At 43.8% G+C, this 7,878-nt stretch overlaps 1 protein-coding gene across 1 annotated transcript in view; it reads right to left on the bottom strand.

Moving 5' to 3' along the window:
* Positions 1 to 532: 532 nt before the first annotated feature.
* Positions 533 to 7,878, bottom strand: part of ST3GAL5 (ST3 beta-galactoside alpha-2,3-sialyltransferase 5) — a 53,484-nt gene continuing 46,138 nt past the window's right edge. Inside the window, exon 8 of the transcript XR_008966194.1 lies at positions 533 to 544. The gene's annotated coding sequence lies outside the window, so the exon portion shown is untranslated. The remainder of the gene's footprint in view (positions 545 to 7,878) is intronic.

Below are 7,878 nucleotides of genomic sequence, written 5' to 3'. Positions count from 1 at the left end.
TTTTTAACAGCAAAATGAATTTAAATCCAGTCTGACACAGCAATCYATCTTCATCTGCAGATAAAAGGTAGCACATGCGGTATTAACATTTAAACAAGAGCCATGGGCAGTGGAGAGAGACAAGGAGCATTAGCAGATGTGCTGAATTAATTACYAACAGCACTGCGGGAGGGGAGGAGTGGGTGAGTACTTTGCATTTTACAGGTCAGACTTACAGCAACTCATCCTGCTGGCTTTCTGTGCAAAAATTTGTCTTGATGTCAAATACTGGGCCATTTCAGTCCACCTATTTCTTCCCTGGAGGACCAGGTGTGTGGTTGCTCACTCATCCTCCTCTTCCCTGTGCAGCACCAGTAAGCACAGATCACCACATCCCTGTTTTTATTAGAGCTGTTCCCCAGAAGAGCAGGTCTAAAAACAACAACCCAAATTACTCTTCAGGCAAAAAAAAAAAGTCCAAATGGTTTTCTTACTCCTTCCTGTCTTGCAGGGGAACCCTCAAGGGAGCTTTTTGCTTTCCTGTGAGCCATGCCTGGAGCTTCTCCTGGAGATTTTCTCCTATCCCCTCTTCCTGGACATGTTSTGTGGCTTGAAGGGATATGAGGATTTGAGTACAGACCTCACAGGGTCACAGTTTGACCACACTTTTTACATTCATGATGGAGAATTTAGGATTAATAAACTGGATTTTAGGATGCTAGGTGATATTTATGGCCCTCTAACAGAGCATTCCAAGCAGTCTGAGGGAGTTGGGGATGTCTGTGGAAGTAAAACATTTCAGATGGGATTCAGGACAGCASAGGGTTTGGGTCCATCCCACARGCAGATCATCTYGAAGAYMAAAACTGTTGTTGGCTTTAATGGATGCAACAGGCATGGCATGAGGTCACTTCCTTACAAAACCCTGACACTGAGCAGAATTTGACCTGAAAATTCAACAACCACAAGACACCTTCCCAACCACCCCTCAGGCAACAATAACAAGGCAGGAAGAATTCATTTGCAGTTTTAGTTTGCTTTCTTGTTCTGAGACTTCAGCATTCAGAGASCCTCTCCTAAAAGCCAGGAAGACAGGAGCCAGATTTTAAGAGAATAGTGAGATTTCTATTCAACAAGCAGCCACCTGTCCTCAGCTTCTTGGAGCCTCTCTGGAGCCTGTTCTSCTGTAAAGCCAGCACAGTTAATTTCTGTGAAAGTGCTCCCAGTTTACACTGGTGTAAATAACAGCAGCATTAGACTGGCTGTAAAACAGACAAAAAAAAACATATAAGAATAAAACACATGCATCCTAAAATCATGGTAGTGAGYAGCATTGGTGAATATTAGTAGTTCAGAATAAATAGTAGGACATGGAACTCTTTGTTATTGCTCTTGGGAACCTTTCAGCTTCCTACTTAGCTTGTATCTGTCACAGACATTTTTCCCCCAAGAGCTCATGAAGCATTACCATAAAATGCAGAGTTTTAATTGATGAGTTCAAAACCAGACTGGCTCTGCCAAATGCGATAGCATCAGCTGGTGGAGTCATTTGTCATTGTTACAGGCAAATAAACCAGYGAGTTAATCAAAGGGGATGAAAAATGGGATGGTTTCAATTTTTGGAGTTCTGAATCCAAGTCCTTCTCCTTTCTTCTCACCATTCTAGAACARAATGCCAGCAGCACCAGCTGCCCAATAGGCACTCATTCAAAAATCCAGTGTAGACAACACATAGGCACATTCTCAGTTGTTAAAATCAAGGACAAACAGAAGGAGATATTACTAAGCAGGAGACAGAGGAAAAAAAAAATATCTCTGGGGAGTGCAGCTGAAGGAGATGAGCAGAAAGGGAGCCACTGCWGCTCAGACAGCACCTCAGTCCAAGGCCCCTCCATATCAGACTGACATGAGGGCTCTCTGCAGGGACAGAGTGGTGAAACATCTTTTTTCAAGGACCCCTTGGGCTATTGCATAAAACCAGAGATCAAAATCAGAGAGTTTGTGAATCCTGTTTGTCAGCAGTACATTGTCTGGAAGGTCAGATCTGGATTTTTGCCAATCCTATCAGGATCCCCATCACCARGTGTTGTTTTACCCCACAATCACTGCATTTTGTCACAGACCAGAACAGTTACCTTCAAATCTTTGCTTTTAATATGCCAGTGCTGGTCTCCAGCAGATCCAAAGTAGATCAGAAGCTAATTTATTTGCTCGAAAAGGGTCCTGCTTATCTCTTTCTTAGATTCCTTAGATGGAAACAYAGAAATTATTGCCCAGATGAAGACCTAATGTATTTCCTGTGGTTCCTCAGACTGGTAGAACAGGCTCCCTAATGCACAAGGGGTTCAGTCAAAGGGTCTCTTGTCTTGTACACACTCTGGCTTCCCTGAACCACAGCGAAGAAATGATGCAGCTGCATGTCCCAGACTCTGGAGATGCACAGGCACTCACAAAATAATCTCCACAGTGATCCCAGAATCACAGAATATCCTGAGYTGGAAGAAACACACAAGGATCATGGAAGTTCAGCTCCTGTCCCTGCACAGGAGAACCTCAAGAATCACACCCTGTGCTTGARAGCATTGTCCAGACACTCCTGGAGCTCTKTCAGGCTGGGGCTGTGCCCACTGCCCTGGGGAGCCTGTTCAGTGCCCAAACACCCTCTGGGGGAAGAACCTTTTCCTAAGSCTGGTACAACTGGAAAGCAAATATATGAGGTGAAATCTTTGTATGGTGTCTCATGGTTGACCCCAGAACAAAACAAAGATCTTCCAAACCTTTGGCCAGCATCAGCAAGAGCATATCTCCTCGTTCTGAATATTTTAAAGGCATTTTCTCATACTTTTTCCCCTATTAGTCCATCCCCCTCTACCTCTTTTAGCAAACTTCAATACAAATTCCATCCCAGTAATCCTGAACTTTCATGTATTTATAGGGAAGTGGAAGACTAAAACAGCACCTTCTACACTGTCCTCATCCTCCACCCAGCTGCCCTTACTCCACCCACAAAACCCCAAAAATCTGTAATAGTTCTTATTCCTCCCGTGTTTCTGTCTTTCTTAGTTTTCCCTCTCCTTAACACTTCACTTTCACCATCCCTTGAAGTGAGGTTTGTTCGGGCAGGATCAGAACAGATAAAGGGGGAGGACCAGACACTTCTCCACAGCCAGCTGTGACTCCTTTAAACTCTTTATTCTTGGTGTCCCCACAGCCAGAGATGAGCAGGTCTGGCCTTTCCCAGGTGCTGCTCTCCTGACTGGGGGATCAGATGGAGCTGGATGAGCTATTCAGATTTGCACTTTTAGATGCTGGAATAAAAAAAAAAAAGCTGTTTTCTTCAAAATATGTGGAATAGTTTCTTCAATAGATGGGGAACAGATAGAAAGAACAATGATATTCTCTTTGCTCAGAGCTTCCATAGTTTTAGGACTTTAAAGCTTTCCCCAGAAAAATAAGTGCAGACTTACCCCGGAACCCAACAGCATCTGTGGAAAAAAAACCCCACAAAATGGTAATTTAAACAAAAACAAAGTCATCTTTTCCAGGGCTTGATCTTATGTTCTCTGAATTTGACCTCCTCTCCCCTAATGTGTATGAAAATATGCTCGACAATGAAACATTTCTTCATAGGCAATTATCTTAATTTTTATTACAGGAATTCSTCTTCCTGTCAGACAGGGCTTGGGTGAGCTGAGCACTGCACGTGGCATCTTAAGTTCCTCCCAACAGATATCACAGTGGATGATCTCACAGAATGTGCATTTCCTCTCCACAAAATCTCAAAATGGGACCASATCCCTACAGATTTCCTACAGCCTRGAAGGAGTTTGAACCCTATTTGCCCCTCCAATGCAGTGAGAGCCATGGCTGGATGTGCTGCAAGCTTTTAGGAAGCAAATTTGAGCCAGGACAGAGAAAAACTGTTGTAATGAACAAGTGGAAAGCAAATATATGCTGGAAAGAAGAAATAAACTGCAGGAAAGAAGCAGCTTGAAGGAAATTTGGTATCGTTACTGGTACAGTTGCAAGTTTTTGCAGGTATAGGTATGGCCAAGGTGTTTTCTGTTTGCCTAAAATTCAGCAAGTAGCAGTGGATTAGTGCATAAAAGAGCAACTGGCCTCAGATAACAAATCATCCTGCAGGGCTCAAGGTCACCTCCTTTACCACTGAATATCTTGAGCTGGTTCTACTRWRGMTTGTCTTTTCATCTCTATGYCTGGCATGGCAGAGCACTGGTCACRGTCTCAGACCCCAAGGGCCCTGTGCCAGTGGCTCACTCACTTCATGAGCATGTTCCCGTTCTGAAAGCAGAAACCAAACCAAAACCATGTGTCATCYTGCCAAAACTCACAACCCCACCCCAGATCTCATGACCTTTGGAACCTCAGAACCTAGCAGCAAGCCTTTTACCTGGAAGGAATTCCTTGGTGGAGAGCGCCCTGTCCAATATGCCCATGCAAAAAGGGAAATAGCGCGTGTTTTCACACCAGCAAGCTCTCAGCCCCACTGAAGAGAGCCATTGTGGAGTGACTGCATTATAAAAGTTGTTAAGACCTCTTCCAGACCATAAAATATGCAGCAAAACAGAGTGCCAAATACCAGTCCTCTCCGTGGCCCAAGACAAAGAGCCGCCCTGCAAAGCATTAATCCCTGCAGCTGCCTTGAACTATTCATGTCTCTTGGCTTTACGTAAGGAGCCATTCCATTCTGGCTACCACTCTCTCCAAAACAGAGATTTGCAGAGCCTTTAACACAATTGAAGGTCATCCTGTGAACAGAAAACCCAAAGGTTTGAATGGGAGGCTGTGACTTAGCAGAGAAGGCCAGATTATTTATCTTCAGTGGGGAGTAAGTTGACCCAAAAATGCAGTTATGATTGTTTCTCTCTCACACACATCAACACCCCTTTCTTTCATCCAACAGCTTCATGTTTGGTGCATTCATTTCAGCTGTGGGGGACCTTGTTTCAGTTTCCTCCTCTTCCTGGGGCAATCTGAACATCTCCCATCTTCCTGCCTCAAACCACCAGACCACGGGACAGAGCTGCACAATTCAGCATTACCAAAGTCCCGTGGGTTGAATTATTGAGGTCAGCTCTGCAGGAGCARCGTGCTGCTCCCTGGACCAGCTTCACATCACCTCCTGCTGCTGGGGATGACAGCACCCAGCTTCAGCTGCCCCCAAGGAAAGGGGGCTGTAGGAGACACAAAAACAGCTGCAGAAATGTGGGAAGCATCATGGTTTGGTGAGCTTTGAGCAAAATGTGTTCCCAGTGCAGGTACAGGCTGCAATGTGCCACCTGAGTCACCCTGGAGGGATTTTTCATTTTCTCTGACTGACACTTTTTCATACATCAACACAAATATGGCACAGACAGGGTCCCTTTCCATGGTACCCCTGTCTGCAGCAGGGGAGTTGGAACTTCATGATCTTCAAGGTTCCTTCCAACCCAAACCATTCTAAGATTCTWYRAATATTGGGAAATTCMMTCTTACAGTCTGGAGAGAAAGCCATGTGCTCTCCTTCTGAGGCAGAGGGGATTTTTAGGGTTTCATCATACCAAGCTCTAAGAAATCAAYGTGAAGAACATCCTCTGCCTGAAGATAAAACATTTTTTCTTTAAACCAAAGGAACGTTTTGGCTTGACACAAGAATGGGTTTTTAAAATTTCCTGGGTTATTGAAATAAAGCTACAAATTTTAAGCTTGGCTGAAGCAAGACCTAAATTTTTTTCAAATGTTGGGTTCTGTAGCTAAGGCACACAAACAAACAAAAATCTGTTTCTTACAGCTCAGCTTCTCATCCCAACAAAAGATCTTTCTCTAAACCACTAGTTTGCAGTGGGTAGGAGATGCCACCTTTGGTGTTTGCTTGTTTGGAGGCCAGGAGAACTCTGCTTAAAAMCAACAAAAATAAATTCTCCCTAGTGACAAGAAGCCCATGTTTTTGACACAAAAAGCAAAGCAACAGGTGTAAAATAGCACCATCAGGTGACAGCTTATGACAAGATTTGTGATAGTGAGACTCATTACACCAGCACCCAGCCCTCATCTCAGTCATTTTGGGTCAAAAGGAGGAAAAATGAGAGGCTGTGATGCTGTGCTTCAGCTGGGGTAGGTAACTTGAAGGTGCCTAGCAGGCAAAAGAGTCTCTGGAAGTCCCCATCTGCCACCCAGCATGGTCCCTCTATTTTGCCCAAATCATTCCCCAGGATGCCCAACTCACACCTTTGGATGAGCACTGAAGCCTCTCAGGACAAAAAAAAAAAAAAAAAAACAAACCAATAAAAAAAAACAAAAAAAAAAAAAAACAAAAAAAAAACCCAAAACCAAAAACAACAAAAAACCCACCAAAAAAAAAAAAAAAGCCACTAAGAGCTGGCAAGATTAAGCTAATTTGTCCTTCCCTGTGAGTCACCAAAGTATTTTTAAATGAGCTTTGAGTCACAGAGCCCTCTTCTCTTGTTCTGCCCATGWGGTAGATGAGAGCTCCTGGCCCCAGGCAATGTCTTATGGGCATYATTCTGAATAGGAAGCAAAAATAAAGTTGTTCCATCAGCAAAGGGACTTATTTTCCCCACCACTCTGGTCCACACTGTCCCAAAGCCCCTAACAGCTCTGGTGCCCTTGCTTGCAAATGATCTGATGAAATACTATTGAATCCTGGCTCCCAAGCCCATCCCACACCAGTTTTATGTGGCAGCAAATCCTCACTTCAGAGGCTCCCAGAAGTTTAATGTGCAGTGACTGAAATAACCTGTCTGTTTGGTGACCCAAAATGGCTCGGACAATTGCATATCCATTGGGATTGTCAGAGCTGTGGGGTGCATGGAAACCAGTCTATATTGAGCCATCAGCTGTGAAAGCATTTTCACTCCTAAATATGTGAATGAAAAAAAAAAAAGTGTCAGTGTTTTTTTCCAATTATTATGGCATTTACAGTTCAGTTTTTGGGTCTGCTACTGACAGGAAGCTGGACACAACATTAAAATCTCAGGCATGTTGGTGCAGGCTCATCTTTCCTGTGTGCCAGCTCCAGTGGGGTTGGAGATGACGTCACTTCAAAGACCCCAAAATAGGAGTTATTAAATGCAGAATGCTGTCATGTGTCAGCACCTCCAAGAGTAACAATATATAAGGTAACCTGGTCCTAGAGAGGAGCCACATCTAGGATTGCACATCAGCAATTTGGGAGAAGCACTTTTTGGAGTCCTTCTCCAGCATGGCCAAAGTACTATTGGAAAGAGGATGTAAAAATGCAAAACAACCTCCCAGATAGATATATTTTAAAATGTGCTTGTTATATTTTAAAATGTAACAATGGATTTTGACATGTACAGATTTTTTTTTTTTTTAATGGAGTAGCCCGTCTAATGAAAGCTATTTTCTTGAAGATTTTTCCCCTTCAACTTTTCCCCTTTTTCCCAGGATAGGAAAGAGGTGGTCAGTGGTACACTTTGCACTGTCCAGGAGTGAAGGGGGTTGTGGCATCATTCTGGGGGTATAATCCAGGTCCAGCCTCTCCCCACTCATAGTTTGCACAAATCCATTAAAAACCCAAACTATCTACGAGGCCACCCTTGCCTTTGTCAAACTTGGTTGATCGAATGATTCAGATGAAAGTAATGACTGGATGGCAGAGTGCTGAGGAAAGGGAAGGGACCAAGATGGAGCAAAACATACCCAAAATACTTGGAAATGTCCTTGGGCTTTGATCTGGGTACCAGTTAAAAACCACAGGCAATGTGACTTGTGCAACAGAGTTGGAATCCRTGGGCAGGGACACATTTCACTGATGTTTCATCAATGTGCACAAACCTTCCAGTCTGCTGTCTCCAAACTTACAGGGGTGCAGGACTGAACTGTGCTTGGCTACAAGCTCAAACCCAAATTCTGTTA

The sequence above is a fragment of the Malurus melanocephalus genome, unplaced genomic scaffold (genome assembly GCF_030028575.1).
Source record: "Malurus melanocephalus ecotype Western Australia unplaced genomic scaffold, MMel_1.1 scaffold_389, whole genome shotgun sequence".
Lineage (NCBI taxonomy): Eukaryota > Metazoa > Chordata > Aves > Passeriformes > Maluridae > Malurus > Malurus melanocephalus.
This window is presented reverse-complemented; position numbering and strand designations above follow the sequence as displayed.